This window comes from Pinus tabuliformis, chromosome 6 (genome assembly GCF_031772625.1).
Source record: "Pinus tabuliformis cultivar Carrire ecotype Pingquan chromosome 6, CPIR1, whole genome shotgun sequence".
NCBI lineage: Eukaryota > Viridiplantae > Streptophyta > Pinopsida > Pinales > Pinaceae > Pinus > Pinus tabuliformis.
The window spans coordinates 1268157785-1268177315 of NC_142292.1; the positions used below are offsets into that span (position 1 = coordinate 1268157785).

A 19531-nucleotide genomic window follows, 5' to 3' on the forward strand; every position below is an offset into this window, starting at 1 on the left:
AAATCCTGAAAAACAGATAAGTCTGCTGGATTTTGAGTGAGATCTAAAATTCTACTTTCTCCATATGAAATCCAATGAGGGCGAAACCACTCTCAAACATCTTGAGTCATTTCATGGTAATGTTAAAAATTTAAGTAAAAAGATGAAAATGAAAAATAAAGGAGAATATCACTTTTACTTTAAGAATTTAACATTACCATGAACTGCATATCAACACTAGGGAAAAAGTTCACTTTTATAACTTTAGACAGGCATCTGGAAGCAACTAGAAGTCACTAGGCTAACGTAAGAATAGATTAGAAAACAAATAAAATAAAATAAAACACAAGTAAATGCTGAAACGTGGGTCGTATGGCCCTGAAACACGTTTCAGGCCGTACTGGCCACGTTTCAGTTTCGTGAAACGTGGCAGTATGGCCTGAAACGCGTTTCAGGGCCGTACCAAACGCGTTTCAGCGTTTCGTACCCGTTTCCGTACGGAAACACCCTTCTGCCCCACGTTTCCTGCAACATAGCTTAGAACACTTCTGAGGTAAAGGCTTGGATCAACACATCATCCTAGCTTCATCAGATAACTGACAATGGGAACATATCTAGATTGGGGGGGCTTGCTTCATGCAATGCTCACTGCAACCATAACACTTTGCCAAACCATTAGCCTTTCATAAATCGTTATTGTGCAATCAAATCAGCTCATTAAAGTTTAGAAGCCAGATCAATCAAAAGTCATCAATATCTCAGAGTCAATTCTTTGAACCAGATGACAAGTAGGGCTTTCATCAAGTCATGACATCATCTATTTTCATGCCAACAGGTTGTCATCAACCATGCAATATTAATCAAGTCATTCTCATAATACAAGTCATAGGAAGTCACTATGCTCATATATCATTGACATCAAGGCAAATCATCAGTCGTCAAGTCAAAACATTAGACATCATGTCAATATCCAAGTTTTCTATCATAGTAAAATCTATAGTCCAAGACATATCTCAATCATTGAGTCAGAGATTTAGGTCATCATCAGACATCATACAACTCATATATATCAATCAACCAAATCATGTCAAACTCTTGTAGCACAAACTTCAAACATAATGACATATCTATATGTATATCATGGTCACCTGCAAACATTCAAACTTCCCTGCTTTCAAATCTTTCGGATATCTGCTACTTATTTGTGGAATTGACATCCTCCAGGTGAACATCTTGTTTCGAAGTTCAGACAAATTCAAAAATCTTCAGATGATGGTCAATTGTAGTCAAACCTCTGGACGCTCCTTTCAGGTTAGCATGGGAGTGACTTGAGATGCCTGGATGCTACCCAGGCCTTAGCATGTGTGCATCTAGAGACGAGTATTCCTAGTTCTATGCCTGCGTCCGGAGCAGAAACCCTAATTTATGTACAAGCTTAAGATTTGAGACCTTGCTGCAGATCAATAATGTCAGATGCACGTAAATCATATTCCAACAATACATGATGAAAATAGTAATAAGAGTAAGAATCTTGAGAATAGATTCTCCCTCTGACTGGGAATCTACTTCATTTGACTTCTTTCATGTCATCAACCTGTCTTTAATAGATTCATGCAACAACATATTTGTTAGATCATAGAATCAAACATATATCCATCATGGCCATATCAACTACTACATCATGACATCTATCTTTCATCAAAGGTTAGATTCACATGATAGGAACAACGAATAGGTGTGACAACATACTTCAAAGATCATGAACACAATATCACTTTTATCAAGTCAATCCATCAAGTTAGGGCATTCAGTTTTACCATATGCCATAATTACTATCAAAGACATGACCACGGTTAATAAGAGATCTAGAGTATCAATCTCATAGTTCTATAATCAAGGTTACCATAGGAGCAAGTCAGGTCATTCAACAAAACTTTACCAAAACAACAAGAATGTCAACATACTTTCATCATACTTATCACAAGCATTATCAGTATCAATGAGGTAACCTTCTATAAGAGATCCATCATGTTTTATGTATGTCAAGTGTCAAGAGTATCATTTACTAGAGTCAAGTTACTAGCCTTCTTCACAGAATCGGGATCTCTAAGAACAATAGACGTTATTCAAACATCAAGTTATGCCACTATATCCAAGATCAGCAATAAGTAACCTCATAGAATCAAGAAGATCAACATGATCAAAGTATTCAATACCAGGTGCACTATTTCATGATAAGAAACATAAGTCCAAATCTCTTTCATATGCAAGCATGAGCCATTTACGAAGGAGACATTCCCAACATACCATAAGGCTTACCTAGTTATCCAATGTTATAGCTAAAATATAACATTGAAACAATGTACCTTTCATACCTTGTAGTGTTCAAATACCTGTGCACCTTCTCATAGGCAGCTTGTAGTGCTTGTCACCTTTTCATCAAGTGCCTCTTTACCTCTTTCCAGATCTAGATTTTCTTTCCTACATCTCAAATGATCCTCAAGAGGGATCTACTTATCACATCTCATCAAGGAGGTTAGATACATCCATATACTCAAATATACATGCAGGAAGTATAAGCAATGATCAAAACAATAATCATAATAATCAAATCCATAAGTCTAAACAAGAGTAAAGACATAAAGAAACATCATAAGTCAAGGAGTACTTATCTTCAATGAGAGGTGATCCTCTCCCTCTTGAACCAGCCTTCAAGAGTCATCACTATCCATAGTCCACACAATAATGTTGCCTCCAATCAACTTTATCAACAACTGGCCATCTAGGGCTTCATCGAATCTGTCCCAAGTGCTTGAGTATCTTCACATAGATCATGCTATAGTTTCGTACATCAAATATCAAGCCATAAACCAAGGTTTCTCTCAATCGCTAACCATCAAATCCTTATGCACTAACTACCTAGGGTTTCCTTCATACGCTAGGATTCTTTTAGGTCTCCACCATCCTCTTCTTGCTTCCATCAAAAGTGTCTCCAACGGGGTGATCTCCATGGCTTTCCTTCAGCCCAACTTTGATACCATGTTAATTTTTCATAGGGCTATATTGTTCTTTGCTTTGATAATTGCATTTCTCCATTAACACATTAAGTTCACCCTATAGCATCATAACATTATTCAGATTAACATCATTATTCATCTGATAGCATCATAACATTATTCAGAGTAACATCATTATTCATCCGCATATGCAACTATGTAAAAAGAACAATAACATCATCATCAATGTAGCGGAACATAAAGGAACAATAGAAGAAAAGCATGCACACATAGAGACACCAAGATTGGTCGGAGACCAAGAAAAACCCACTATGGGGAGAACCCTTGCAGATCTTCTTCTAATAGATTGTCATCAAATTATTTAGCAAAAGAAAGTACAATGATCCATATCTTTACAACAACTAGAATATCCATGAAATGCATCTCAAGATCAAAACTTTGTAATGTACTATCACTGCTTGTAGCTTGCTGCCGAACACTTCTATCACTGAGCGAAATCTTCGGAAAATTGAAATCTCATCTTGGAGTCTCGGACACAGGGAGGAGGAGTTGTGTGAGCGACTATGACAGACATGGTCACTCTCTATGAAATACATGATAGCGACTATGGCAGCTCGGTCGCTCCCATACCATCTATGCGGGCAACCGGGAACCAAACTGACCTAGACTCTCAGTTGCTCTTATGAAGACTTTGTGCCAGCGTCGAAGGGTTCTTGGTCACTCTCATGGCCACTGTGTGCCAGCATGCATGGACTCAAATGCTCAGTTCTGTGCCAGCGACCAAGAATCAGAAAACCCTAGTTTTGTGCCAGCGACCAAGAATTAGAAAACCCTAGTTCAGTGCGAGCTTCATCTTGTAGCTTCGGAGCCTTGTGCGAGCTTCCTCTGTCAGACCTGTGCATGCCAAGAAAAAATAGAAGAGGAGAAGAGAGTTTGATGAATGTGTTCAAATGAGCTTGAGGTCTCTTCTATTTATAGGCTTCCATGAGGGTCCACTTGACCTGTCCATTGGTACATGAGCATAGGGCCGACCTGATCCAGAATATATGTATGAATAAAATAATTCATAGCTTAACTCCTGTTTGTCCAAATGAGGTGATCTTTAGGTCAATTTTGGTCCTCTCGAAAAGAGGCATTCAATGCAATCATCATCTCCATCAAATGAGTAGTACAAAGTGGAATTTGACGGCAGTTGCATATTTTTAACATTAGCAACGAGAAGAAAAATGAGAATGAAACCATAGAGGAGTTTAACAAGAGATTCAATGGATTAGTAAAAAGCATGCCTGCTACTATTAAACCTCTTGATTAATTTTTCTTATGCTCATATCTAGATGCTTTTGGTGTTGACATTGCTTATGAGTTGAGGAGGAAGGAGCCTGTGAATTTAGGTGTGGCTCAAACTGAAGCCTTGAAAATGGAAAAGGCTAGAAAGCAATCAGGAAAGTTTGAAATTCTTGGGTTCACTAGAGGGCCATCAAAATCGAATGATTCCAAAGTCAAGGCCAAGGAAGAGACTACACATGATCCTATTAAGGAATTAACCCAACTCATTAAGAGTATGGAGGCAAATCACACTAGTCAAATGAATGCTACTCAAAATAGATTAGTGGCCATGGAGAAAAATCAAGGTGGGAGATTCCCAAATAGAGGAAATGATAGATGGAAAAAGAGAGGACCTCCAAATGACCATAGGCCACCTAATCCACTTGAGTCTACAAACTTATATGATGATTCCATGCCTTATTGTAGACCTTGTGATGACATACATGATGAACTCACTTGTCCTTATGCAAGAAGGATCCTAGAAGGAGATATGGTGGGAACAAATGAGCAAATCAATGTAGTTGGAAAAGGGCATCATTTGTCCTTGGAGAATTGGATGGGAGATATGGAGAATAGTCAAAAGGTAAGTAGAAAGTCTTCATCCTCCTATAGTGTGAATAATTTTGAATAGTTGGATAGGATCATTGAGTTATATGGAGAAGGGCCTTCATCAACTCAGATTTTAGAGATAGCCAAGGATAAAGAAAGGGGAAAGAATAAATAAAGAAATCATAATATGTAATATCCCTAAGGAAAACTAACAGTAAATATGCAAAGAAAACATAGACAAAAACACCATAAAACAGTGAAAAACAATCAGATCACAAATTGGGACAAAAACTGCGTTGTTGAGCTCTTTTATTAATGAAAATGGGTGTACAATAAGGTGTTGGAATGAATGCACCTGGGCTTGCTCAAGGCAAGCTAGCAAAGCCCCAAATGACAAATAAGACACCCTCCTCTGATTTGTTGTTGTGTTGCTCAAGCTCTGCGCTGAAGATAGCGAGAAATATGTTACTAGCTAAATGGACCTGCTGCTAGGGCCCTCTCCGGTGCTCAGAAAATTTTGGGAAATTAATCCCAGCCTCTCCACCAAATACCCAAAATAACCCACGAAGGGATTGGCCTTTGTTTGAATTCGGAAATTCGGCCCTATTTTGTTAAGTTATGGTATGTTCTATGCTTATAACAGTTTACTTCTTTTTCTTATTATATTCCACCGATTAGCAATCACATGTACATAAAGTAAAGTGCAGATAGAACATTAAACGATCGATGGAAAACAAGCCAAGACAAGAGACACAAGATGTGGCAGCTAGCCAGGGACAAACCCCACAATGTGTGGGGAAACCCTTTGATCAAATCTTCTTTTATCTTTAATAATTCAGCAGAGAGAAATAGTACAATAAATCTGATCATATCAGCAGTAGCAAACCCTAGATCAGTAGCATCAACATTAGCGGTTTCATTATCAAACTAGGGTAGACCATATCTCACAAACCGACAGTCGGATTGACTTCATTCCACCACCAAAAGTTTCGGCTTCCAGAGGAGGTTCAGATGAACCTATAGCGCAGTTTAGATGAGGAGATCTTCTAGGCCATGCAAGTCAATCTTTACTTCTGCAGTTGCAAGTTCAGTTTCAGCAGTTTCCAGCTTCAAACTAGGGCAGTCGATATCTTGCAAACCGTTCGTCGGATTGACTTCATTCCACCACCAAAAGTTTCGGCTTCCAGAGGAGGTTCAGATGAACCTACAACGCAGTTCAAATGAGGAGATCTTCTAGGCCACGCAAGTCAATCTTTACTTCTGCAGTTGCAGCTTCAATTTCAAAAGTTTCCGGCTTCAAACTAGGGTAGTCGATATCTTGCAAACCGTTCGTCGGATTGACTTCATTCCACCACCAAAAGTTGCGGCTTTCAAAGGAGGTTCAGATGAACCTACAGCGCAGTTCCAAAGAGGAGATCTTCTAGGCCACGCAAGTCAATCTTTACTTCTATAGTTGCTGTTTCAAATTCAACAGCTTCCGGCTTCACATGTGTGAGAGAGAGAGACCCATTTCAGCGCAGTAGAGAAGAGACTCATATCTGCGCAGTAGAGAGAGAGAGAGAGATGTGATGAGATGAGTGAGTCCAAATGAGGAAAAGTCCTCTTATATTTATACACATCATTGGTGGGTGAATAGATGCGACTGTTGGGCTTCTGAGCCTATATGAGTTGTAGGTCGGCTTGATAATAATTCCATAATCAAAATAAATTCATATCTCCATGAATACTTATCGGAATTGGATGATCTTTATATCAATCCTACACCTCTCGACGAGAGGAATCTAATAAAAATATTATTAGCCATGAATAAGATGACCCACATGAAGTTTTGCCCTGGTTGCCAATTTTAACACTCCCTCTCAACCATGGAGAACTTCATCTGCAATATGTCTATCGGTTGTTACTATTCATCCATCAAATGCGCTACCTTGTACAGCCTGACCCTTGCCCTGCTCTGCTCTATTTTGCCTGTTCTGCTTTGTCTTGTTCTGCCCTGCACTGATCTGTATTGTTTTGTTCTGTTCTGCTCTGCTCTTGCATTGTTCTGTTCTACTCTGCTTTTGTCCGAATTATGAAGAAGAAGAAATGATCGAGGATGTATCATACTGACTCAAAGTCAGTCTCAGAGTATGTACCACTGGTCCCAGACCAGTCTCAACCAACCCAAAGTCAGCGTCATAGTGAGTACAACTCCAATGGTCCCAGACCAATATCATCCTCCACTGACTCAAAGTCAGTGTCAGAGTATGTACCACTGATCCCAGACCAGTCTCAACCGACCCGAAGTCAGCGTCATAGTATGGTACAACTCCTACCACTGGTCCCAGACCAGTATCATTGATCCCAAATCAATGGAGGTCATCCTAGCATAGGGAGTACGGTAGTTACAACGATGCGTCCATCGGTACTGCTATGGTCCCTAACTTCATTTCCCTGCTCATTGATCAGATGAGAGGTACTTCCCATGAGTCCCAGACTGCATGGGTAGGATGCCTCGACAGGAGAACTAATCAATCCTGTCCTCACAGGAGAACACATCAATCCTGCTACAATTGCCATGGAGAACACATCAATCCAGGCCTCACAGGAGAACTAATCATCCTGCTACACAGGAGAGCGAATCATCCTGTTTCACAAGAGAGCGAATCATCTTGTCCCACAAGAGAGCGAATCATCTTGTTCCAGTGTGCAACACCAGGGGAGGGTGAGTCACCCTGTGGTCATATGTTGCTCCAGTAGGAACCGCAAGCCCTCAGAGCTCCCAGAGCTCAATGTATGCAACATGCAGGACCCTTGTACAAGGGTTTCTTGCCGACTCCAAGTCGTTTGGGAAAATCACAGATTAGATCTTTCCTCGGGGCTTTGACAAGGTGTATCAACCTGTACATCATCTTAATGTGATGGAGCTTCCTTGCTCATCGACTTACCATATCCCAGATGATGTCTATCTGTTGGAGCAATTGACGAATACGGGATTCCTCAATAATCGAATCCCACCTCTGGTTGTTACAGAGAATCACAGCGGTATCCAATGTAAATCCAAACAGCTCACTGAAGAGCTTTCGCAACCAAACTGCCTCACAAGAAGCCATGCTAGCAGCAATATACTCTGCTTCGGCGGTGCTCAAAGCCACTACCTTGCACAGCCTGACCCTTGCCCTGCTCTGCTCTATTTTGCCTGTTCTGCTTTGTCTTGTTCTGCCCTGCACTGATCTGTATTGTTTTGTTTTGTTCTGCTCTGCTCTTGCATTGTTCTGTTCTACTCTGCTTTTGTCCGAATTATGAAGAAGAAGAAATGATCGAGGATGTATCATACTGACTCAAAGTCAGTCTCAGAGTATGTACCACTGGTCCCAGACCAGTCTCAACCAACCCAAAGTCAGCGTCATAGTGAGTACAACTCCAATGGTCCCAGACCAATATCATCCTCCACTGACTCAAAGTCAGTCTCAGAGTATGTACCACTGATCCCAGACCAGTCTCAACCGACCCGAAGTCAGCGTCATAGTATGGTACAACTCCTACCACTGGTCCCAGACCAGTATCATTGATCCCAAATCAATGGAGGTCATCCTAGCGTAGGGAGTACGGTAGTTACAACGATGCGTCCATCGGTACTGCTATGGTCCCTAACTTCATTTCCCTGCTCATTGATCAGATGAGAGGTACTTCCCATGAGTCCCAGACTGCATGGGTAGGATGCCTCGACAGGAGAACTAATCAATCCTGTCCTCACAGGAGAACACATCAATCCTGCTACAATTGCCATGGAGAACACATCAATCCAGGCCTCACAGGAGAACTAATCATCCTGCTACACAGGAGAGCGAATCATCCTGTTTCACAAGAGAGCGAATCATCTTGTCCCACAAGAGAGCGAATCATCTTGTTCCAGTGTGCAACACCAGGGGAGGGTGAGTCACCCTGTGGTCATATGTTGCTCCAGTAGGAACCGCAAGCCCTCAGAGCTCCCAGAGCTCAATGTATGCAACATGCAGGACCCTTGTACAAGGGTTTCTTGCCGACTCCAAGTCGTTTGGGAAAATCACAGATTAGATCTTTCCTCGGGGCTTTGACAAGGTGTATCAACCTGTACATCATCTTAATGTGATGGAGCTTCCTTGCTCATCGACTTACCATATCCTAGATGATGTCTATCTGTTGGAGCAATTGACGAATACGGGATTCCTCAATAATCGAATCCCACCTCTGGTTGTTACAGAGAATCACAGTGGTATCCAATGTAAATCCAAACAGCTCACTGAAGAGCTTTCGCAACCAAACTGCCTCACAAGAAGCCATGCTAGCAGCAATATACTCTGCTTCGGCGGTGCTCAAAGCCACCGACTTTTGTTTCCTGCTCATCCAGGATATCGAAGCAGATCCCAAGGAGAAACAACACCCGGAAGTGCTCTTACGGTCCTCCACATTGCCTGCCCAGTCAGCATCTGTGTATCCAAATAGTCTCACATCTCTGGCAATGTATCTTAACCCATAAGTGATAGTGCCACGAAGATATCTCAGCAGATTCTTGGCACCAATCCAGTGTATGTGGTGGGGTTCAACCATATGCTGGCTCAACGTGTTGACTGCAAAGCATATATCTGGACGGGAGTTCACTAAGAACATTAATGCTCCGACGAGTTGCCGATACTCGGTAGCATTTCGTAAAATAGGTCCAGCAGCACTACCGCTTAACTTCTTGAAGTCAAGCTCCATCGGAGTAGATACAGGCTTGCAGTCCACCATTCCGAATCTTTCCAATATCTTCACCACATATTTCCCTTGAGATAGGAAAATTTCCCTTGGCTTCTGCCATACTTCAAGTCCTACGAAGTAGTGCATCAGTCCTAGGTCTTTCATTTCAAATTCAGAGGCCAGCTCCCTCTTACATTTGTGAATGAGAGGGTCTGCACCTGTTAGAAAGAGGTCATCCACATACAATACCAGTATGAGAGGCTTGTCATCTTCAACCTTAAAGTAAAGGTTAGGATCGGCTTCACTCCTAGTGAATCCCAGCTTCATCAAGTAGCTATCGATCCTCTCATACCATGCTCGGGGTGCTTGCTTCAACCCATAGAGAGCTTTCTTCAACCTGCATACATGAGATTTTCGATCATAAATCTCAAATCCTTCGGGTTGCTCCACGTAGACCTCTTCTTTGATCGAGCCATGCAAGAACGCAGTCTTGACATCCATCTGATGTAGGTTCCATCCTTGTAAAGTGGAAAGGGCTATGATCGAGCGGATGGTCCTATATCTGGAAACAGGTGCAAATATCTCATCATAGTCTATACCTTCCTTTTGGGAGAAACCTCGAGCCTTATACTTTTCCGTGCTTCTATCTACTGCATGCTTTATCTTGTAAAGCCATTTTGAAGTAACAATTGTCTTGTCCAGGGTCTGGGAACTACTTCCCAGACATCATTCTCCATAATAGACTCATATTCTACGGTCATAGCATCCTTCCATACTTGATGCTTGACGGCATCTGAGAATGACGAAGGCTCATTTTGTATGATCTTGCTCATGATGGTCAGGTATCCTTGATACCTATTAAGTTTCTTACTTTGATGGAAGGTTCCTCAGGGTGCAGCATGTCCTTCAGCATCATCAAGTATCCCCCTAATCCATGAAGGCCTCTTCCTAAAAGAGGAAGGCTCATGTGGATGAGGATCAATCGGATCCATGGGTTCTTCTACATCAGACATTGATTCATCATCCTTTTCTTTCGGTTCCTTGGTGTCGGCTTCTTGAGAACTACTCAAAGTCAGCAGATTGTCCACCTTGCTGAGAGCCATATCTTTGTCAAAGGTGACATCATGACTAATCACAACTTCCCTTTGACCGGTGGTGAACATTCTTCAAGAGTTTAGGAACCCAATGCTTGATGAGGGCATCGATTTTGTACATATACGACGGTGATTGTAGTTTCAACCCATAGAAACTTTGGAAGTCTTTGATCATGTAGCATGGCCCGGACAGCTTCCATCATCGTGTGGTTCTTCCTTCCCACCACACCATTCTGTTCAGGAGTATGTGGTGTAGTAGTCTCCCTCTTAATGCAAACCTCAGGTATGCCTGAGTAAACCAATTGTAATATATCGGAGGTCTTGCTTTGGCTTGAGGGGAATGGTCCCTTTTGAGCTTTCCTTTGGCACATCCCGGACATACACCTTCCTTCTCTACTTGGAATTCGGGCATCCCTGTTACCATCTGTCTTACATCGGGTAGAGCTTTGTAATGAAGGTGGGCAAACCTCTGATGCCAAAGTTCGGACTAAAGAGTTGTGTCACAAGACATGACACCTAGCGGACTTCCATTGACCTGATATAATGAATCAACACTAAACCCAAGAGTAAAGGCATCTTTAACATTATTTTTCCATATACATACCTTGCCATTGCTGAAGGTTACCTTGTAGCCTCTGTCTTCCATTGCCAAGATGGACACTAGGTTCCTTTTGAGGTCAGGTGCATTTAATACATCCTAGAATTTCTAGCCTTCTTGAATGCTTGTCCTCTTCCTTGATTCCCAGCTCTCCTCTTACCTTTGCTGTTGAATTTGTCATTCCTTTGATTGCCATCAGAGGGATTTCGAGTTGCACCACTGCATACTGTACCATGCTTCTCTAATCATGATTATCATCATGCTACCCATGTCCATGATTTTATCCATCATAATGCTGCTCAAACTAGTGTGCATCATCATCATGCTATCCTATATGTCCATGATCTCATGTTGCCCTTTATGTCCATGATCTCATTCATCATGATGCTCATGATCGCATACATAGTGACTTGCTTTATCGCAAATGTAACATCGTCATTTTCTTCTAGCCTTAGGTCCAGCCTTTCTAAGGGCATTTCCTGCTCTTTTACCCTTGTTTGTTCTTGAATGCGTCTAGCCATTAATTCCTCAAAACTAGGAATTACATTATTGTTCAGAAGAGTAGTCCTGAACACATACCATTCAGATGGTAATCCTCCGAGAGTTGTGAGTGCCATTTCTCTGTCAGTAATGGTTTCCCCAATAGATAGGAGATCGTTCTTGATCTTGGTGATTCTTAAGAAGTATGCTTGCATACTTTCATCTTTACCCTTCTTGATTTCCCTCAACTTATTTCTAAGAAACAAAACTTGATTTGCATCATTAACTTTAAATAAACTCACCAGTCTGTCATAGATTTCCTTGGAGGTGTCTAGATCAGAGATGTAGGCCACCAAGCACTTGTCGATAGAGTCCCGAATGATCTTCTTTGTTTTGACTTCTCCATTTTTCCATTTGTTCCAGGCAGCAGCAGATGCATTTGATGAAGGCTCAACAATATTGCCTCTTACATGGTCCAGCACTCCTTGATCTTCAAGGGTTAGATCGATAGACATCTTCCATCCGTGATAGTCAGCTTTCTCACGGAGCTTGTCTTCGGCAGGAAAGAGTGTTGAGGACCCCATAGTTCTTTTAGGATAGCCTTGCCAATCTTCACTTCAATGATTGCTCTTGCTCTTGCTCGGGCTTTGTCTTCACCTCAGCTCTAATACCATGTTAAGTTATGGTATGTTCTATGCTTATAACAGTTTACTTCTTTTTCTTATTATATTCCACCGATTAGCAATCACATGTACATAAAGTAAAGTGCAGATATAACATTAAACGATCGACAGAAAACAAGCCAAGACAAGAGACACAAGATGTGGCGGCTAGCCAGGGACAAACTCCACAATGTGTGGGGAAACCCTTTGATCAAATCTTCTTTTATCTTCAATAATTCAGCAGAGAGAAATAGTACAATAAATCTGATTCATATCAGCAGTAGCAAACCCTAGATCAGTAGCATCAGCATTAGCGGTTTCATTATCAAACTAGGGTAGACCATATCTCACAAACCGACAGTCGGATTGACTTCATTCCACCACCAAAATTTTCGGCTTCCAGAGGAGGTTCAGATGAACCTACAGCGCAGTTCAGATGAGGAGATCTTCTAGGCCATGCAAGTCAATCTTTACTTCTGCAGTTGCAGCTTCAATTTCAGCAGTTTCTGGCTTCAAACTAGGGCAGTCGATATCTTGCAAACCGTTCGTCGGATTGACTTCATTCCACCACCAAAAGTTTCGGCTTCCAGAGGAGGTTCAGATGAACCTACAGTGCAGTTCAGATGAGGAGATCTTCTAGGCCACGCAAGTCAATCTTTACTTCTGCAGTTGTAGCTTCAATTTCAGCAGTTTCCGGCTTCAAACTAGGGCAGTCGATATCTTGCAAACCGTTTGTCGGATTGACTTCATTCCACCACCAAAAGTTGCGCTTTCAAAGGAGGTTCAGATGAACCTACAGCGCAGTTCCAAAGAGGAGATCTTCTAGGCCACGCAAGTCAATCTTTACTTCTGCAGTTGCTGCTTCAAATTCAACAGCTTCCGGCTTCACATGTGTGAGAGAGAGACCCATTTCAGCGTAGTAGAGAAGAGACTCATATCTGCGTAGTAGAGAGAGAGAGAGATGTGATGAGATGAGTGAGTCCAAATGAGGAAAAGTCCTCTTATATTTATACACAACATTGGTGGGTGAATAGATGCGACTGTTGGGCTTCTGAGCCTATATGAGTTGTAGGTCGCCTTGATAATAATTCCATAATCAAAATAAATTCATATCTCCATGAATACTTATCGGAATTGGATGATCTTTATATCAATCCTACACCTCTCGACGAGAGGAATCTAATAAAAATATTATTAGCCATGAATAAGATGACCCACATGAAGTTTTGCCTTGGTTGCCAATTTTAACATATTTCCCCTCAATGGTCCAATTGCTGGGTGATTTGACACACCTGTAACTTATGTTGCAAAAGGCCTCAAAAATGGTTGTGATACTCCTCAAAATGTTCCCTCGGAATTCACTCCAAGTTACAGCCCAAATTCCAACTCATTCCACCTCCCGGAGTACGCCTGCTAGCTGAATGGATCTGCTGCTAGGGCCCTCTCCGGTACTCAGAAAATTTTGGGAAATTAATCCCAACCTCTCCACCCAATACCCAAAATAACCCACGAAGGAATTGGCCTTTGCTTGACTTCGGAAATTTGGCCGTATTTCCCCTCAATGGCCCAACTGCTGGGTGATTCGACCCACCTGTAATTTATGTTGCAAAAGGCCTCCAAAATGGTTGCAATACTTCTCAAAATGTTCCCCCGGCCTTCACTCCAAGTTTCATCCCAAATCCCAACTCACTCCTCCACCTCTCGGAGTGCTCCCACAAAAGACTGCGCTGTTGTAGCTGCTCCTCTCCCAAAAATTCAATCCTCCTACTGGTAGTGCGAAAATGGCAAGGTGAAACTCCCTCCTTGGGTTGGCACTCGAAGTCCACCAAAGCAAGGGCTGAGATCTCCGATCGGAGACATTCGTGTGCTAAACAACACTTGCAGACTTGGTTTCCACTCAAGTGTGCTCATCTTAGACAATTTTGCAAATGATAGATGAATGAGAAAATGAGTGTCTCTTCCTCCTTTTGTCAAGATGCCTCCAAAAATGCCCATGTGGGCCCACATCGAACTTCCCACACCAAATCTGCTCCAATGAGAGCATACTTCCCATGTGGGCTGAAATTCTCATGTGGTGGCCCCCACGCTCCACCAAAGCCGCAATTTTTCCCTCTAGCTCTAATGTTTGAGTGCCTCTTAAGCCAAAAGTCAAATGTGGGTCCTCTAAGCCCACTTTTCCTAAGTGCATCTGTGCAATAAACCAAAAATGAGCAAAATTGATATTTACTTAGTAAAATACTAAGTAGGAATATCACAGTGCTCCCCACCAAAATGTTGCTTGTCCTCAAGCAATTGCAATGAAGGATGTTGGAGTATCTGCTCCCCCTCCCAGGTGGCATCCTCATCTGGCAAATTCCTCCATCGGATCAAAAACTCCTTGATGACCCTGTTTCTCAAATGCCTCTCCCTGGTATCCAAAACGACCTCTGGTTCTAGCACCAAATGCCCCTCATCGTCCATAGGGGGTAGCTTTGTCGCTGTTGTAACTTGTTGTCCCAATGCATTTTTCAAGCAAGACACATGAAAGATGTTGTGCACCTGGCTCCCCAAGGGTAGCTCCAGCTCATATGCTACCTCCCCCACCCTCCAAGTGACACAATATGGTCCATAGAAGTGGGGTTTGAGCTTCTTAGCCCCCTTCTGTTTGAGTGTAGACTGCTGATATGGTTGAAGCCTCAAGAAGACCAAGTCCCCTACCTCGAACTGCCTCTCAACTCTGCCCCTGTCTGCATAAAGCTTTTGTTGGTTTTGGGCCATCCACATGTTGTCTTTAAGAGCCCTCAAGTCGTCTTGGCTCTCATGTATCCAGTCCTTGGCCCTTGGGGCCCTACCGTCTTCAAACATAACGTTAGCAAAAGACGATGCATCGTAACTATAAAAGGCTCGAAATGGTAACATACCTATGGACATGTGGTAGGTAGTGTTGTAGCAGTATTCACCCAAGTGCAGCCACCGTATCCATGCTCTCTGTTGTCTTGTCACATAGTTACGCAAGTAGCCCTCTAGCCACTTGTTAACTATCTCCGTCTACCCGTCTATCTGAGGGTGATAACTGGTACTTGGAGTGAGCTCAATACCCACCAATCGAAATAGCTCCTACCAAAATCCACCCATGAACTGGCTGTCCTGGTCACTGACAATGGTCTTTGGGAGACCATTTAGTCGAAACACCTCCCTGAAGAACAATTCAACCACCTGTGAAACCAAGTACAGGGCTGAAATGGCGAAAAAATAAGTAAGCTTCGTCAGACATTCCACCACTACGTAAATGCAGTCTCTGCCCTATATTGTGGGCAACCCAATAATGAAATCCATCGACATGCTCTCCCATTTCCCCTCCGGAATGGGACGCAGATGCAATAGGCCTGCGGGGTGTGACTACTCACCCTTGTTCTACTGGCATGTGTCACACTCCCGGATATGCCTCAGAACATCATCCTTGAGGCCCCTCCATGCAAAGCGCTCTCTAATGGCCCTGTATGTCTTCGTGAACCCCTAGTGCCTTGCTATTAGTGAGTTGTGGGCAGCCTGTAGAATCTTCTCCCTTAGTTGGGAGTTGGGTACCAAGTAAATCCGGTCTCAAAAGTAGATCACCTCATTCATCACCCTGTACCGGTCATCTGTCACCAACCCATCAAGGACCTCACACACGAACCGATCCTTGGAGTACTCCACTAGTAGTTGTGCCCTCCAATCCGGGGCAATGCTCATCAAAGAAAGAGTGGCTAGCCTCCTGGACAACGCATCAGCCACCACGTTGTGCTTCCCTTTGACATTCTCAATGTCAAAGTCATATACTTGGGAGTTTGCTCACCCACGTTTGCTACCTCTCCTGCAACTGTTTCTGCTCCAAGAACCTGAGGCTGTTGTGATATGTCTTGACTTTAAACCTGTTCCCCACCAAACACTGCCCGAACTTGGCCAACGCATGCATGATGGCCAACATCTCCTTATCATATATGGAGTACCGTAGCTCATGGGGTAGTAGCTTCTTACTCTCAAAAGTTATGGGGTTCCCTCCATGCATCAACACGACCCCCACACCCACTCCTGATGCATCACATTCCAACATGAAAGGCTGAGTGAAGTCAGGAAGTGCCAACACTAGACAACTACTCATGACCTCCTTGAGGCGGTCAAAAACCTCCTGCGTTGTAGTGGTCCACTCGAATGCCCCTTTCTTCTTCAAGTCAGTGAGGGGTGTTGCTAGTTGGGATAAGCCCTTCACGAACTTCCTGTAATAAGTGCAAATGCCCATGAAACCCCTGAACTTGGTCACATTCCGAGGCTCTGGCCAATCTCGGATAGCTCTGATCCTCTCCTCATGTACTCTCACACCATCCATGCCAATGATGTGCCCTAGATAGAGCATCTCAGTCAACCCAAACTCACACTTGGACAATTTAGAATAGAACTGTTGCTCCTCCAGAATGTGTAGTACTGTCTCAAGGTGTTGCAAGTGCTCCTCCCAAGTCCAGTTATAAATCAATATGTCATCGAAGAAGACTAGCACGAACTTCCTCAACTGCCCACGAAATACGTGGTTCATGCATGAATGGAAGGTAGCTAGTACATTGGTCAGCCTAAAGGACATAACCAAGAACTCGAAGTGCCCATAACGGCACCGGAATGCTGTCTTCGGGACATCCCGGTCCCTCACCCGGATTTGATGGTACCCTGACCGCAGATCAATCTTCGAAAAGAACTTAGCCCCCCTTAACTCATCCATCAGCTCATCTATACGTGGGATGGGGTAGCGGTTCTTCAGTGTCTTCTTGTTGAGGGCCCAGTAATCTATGCACATACGTAAGGACCCATCCTTCTTCTTCACCAACACAATTGATGAAGCAAAAGGGCTAAAACTGGGCCTGATATGCCCAAGTGCCAATAGCTTGTGGATGGCCCCCTCTATCTCATCTCGATATGCCTTGGGATGTCGATAAGGAGTGGTGATGACGGCCTACAGTTCTAGCTCTAGCTCAATAGTGTGCTCAAACCCCCAGTCATATGGTTGACCAAGCAGTATGTCTCCAAATACAACTAGGTACCTGTCAAGAATAGCCTATATCTCCGGATGTGGTGGCTTGGGCTTGCCCCCAGCCTCTGAGATCCTCAACTCCACAGCCCACTCAATGTCCCCATGTCTCAAATCAGCCTCCATCCTGTGGGCTGAAACAGTCTGTGGCAGGTATGAGTGCATTCCTCGTAGCAACATTGACTTGCCATTTCGCCCTAAAAATTCCATCTCCAACTTCCTCCAGTCGGTTGTGACTCTACCAAGTGAATAGAACCACTGGACTCCCAACACCACGTTGGTGTCTGGTACGTCTACTACAAAAAAATGATCTGTCATGGAGTAGTTCCCCATGGTCACTGTCAAAGTTGGCATATAGCAAGTGCACTACATGGTCCTGTTCCCAGGCACAAGAATTGAGAATCCCTCAAACTCCTCAATTGTGATGCCTCTCCTCTGAACCAACTGAGCATCAATGAAATTGTGGGTAGCCCCACTATCCACCAGAACTGATAGATGTTGCCCTTGAATAGTGCCTCTGATCCTCAAGGTCAAAAACTTGGGTACCCCACGCAGTGATGCAAGGACCCCTCCGAAGGTGCAATGGAAACTCCCCCTGGTGGTGGTGATGGTGGTCCTCCCTCCTGAGGTGCTGCGCTGTCATCTCCACCCATCTCAAAATATGGCTCATCATCTGCATCGCTGTCAGAGAAGGCCTCGATGTAGTGGGCCTTTCCAACTGCACATCTGTAGCCTAATGCCCACGACTCCTGACAAGTGAAACACAATTTCCTCCTCCTGAGATCTCTCTGAGTCTCCTCATCCAGTTGCCCAAACCCCTGATTGGCCCTCAGTTGTGGAGCCTTGGTGTCTTTTCCCCTCTGTTGGAAACCCTGTATAAGGGGTAGTGGTTCTCGAGCCCTAGGTAGGGCATCCTATAAATCTTGGGATCTCCCTACTGCATCTTGTAATGCAGTGGGCCTATAGGACCTCACTACTGCGTGCAATGGCTCTGCTAGCCCATCCACAAACATGTAGCTCCTCTTAGACTCCGACAAATCCGACACCATCACAGATAATCACAGAAACTCTGAAATGTATGGTTCTGCACTCCCGGTCTGCGTGAGCCTTGTCAACTCTCCAAAATACTCCTCAGGATCTTTCCTCTCAAACCGCTCCAACACCCTCCTAGTGAAATCATCATAAGTGGTTACCCCTACTTGTCCCAACGTGGTCAACCCATAGAACCACTAATCATGGGCTTCCCCCTCTAGATGCAATGTGGCAATCTTGATTGCCTCTCCCTTCGTCATCTGATTCAACTGGAAATAGACATCCATCTTTTCGACCCATGCCTTGGTCGAGCTCTTGGAGGACCCATCGAAAGTTGGGAGAAACAACCTCCCCACAGTGCGTTGCAAGTCCATCCCCTGCATGTAGCCTCCTCCATTCTGTCCCTTGGGCTTAGTGTTACCCTTCAACTAGCAGAAATCTTTGAAAGTAATGGCCTTCCCAAAATCAGGTCCATAGGACTGATACTCCAAGAAATAGTCCCCGTAAGGCGCCTCCTCTTGCTCTGGTTGCCCATAAACTCCAGATGCTAGGAACATGGGAATGGTAGACCTAGGGGGTCTATTGGGAATTAGTGGCATGTTGGGATTAAGAGATGCGTGGCGCTGCAAAGTGCCAGACCCTTCTCCAAACTGGAAATCCGCTTGGACTCCCTTACCCTTGTTGCCATTACCATTTCGCTGGCCCATTCCTTCAATATTCTGAGACAAGTCCTGGATGCCTTCAACAAAAGATGGGAAAACTCCTTTTCCTCACTCCTTTTGTCTCCCTTGTTTTCCCCCATGTCTAATTCTTCAACCTCAGGCTCTATTATCACAAGGTCAGGAATCAAGATTAATCTGCAACTGTCTCTCTGGCTCTATACCTTTGCCTTCACTATGTCACGTTTTGCCTATCCTCCGGTGTCATAGATTGCGCTGCTCCCACAGGCTGTGCCAAGTCTATGTACTCTGATACCACTGTAATATCCTTAAGGAAAATTAATAGTAAATATGCATAGCAAACATAGACAAAAACACCATAAAATAGTGACAAACAATTAG

The 19531-nt window shown here is 43.5% G+C and overlaps 1 protein-coding gene across 2 annotated transcripts in view; it reads right to left on the minus strand.

Annotated features, from left to right (window-relative positions):
• LOC149263267 (Putative thiol-disulfide oxidoreductase DCC) overlaps positions 1-19531 on the minus strand; it is a 384593-nt gene that overhangs the window by 23358 nt on the left and 341704 nt on the right. The window lies entirely within an intron of this gene.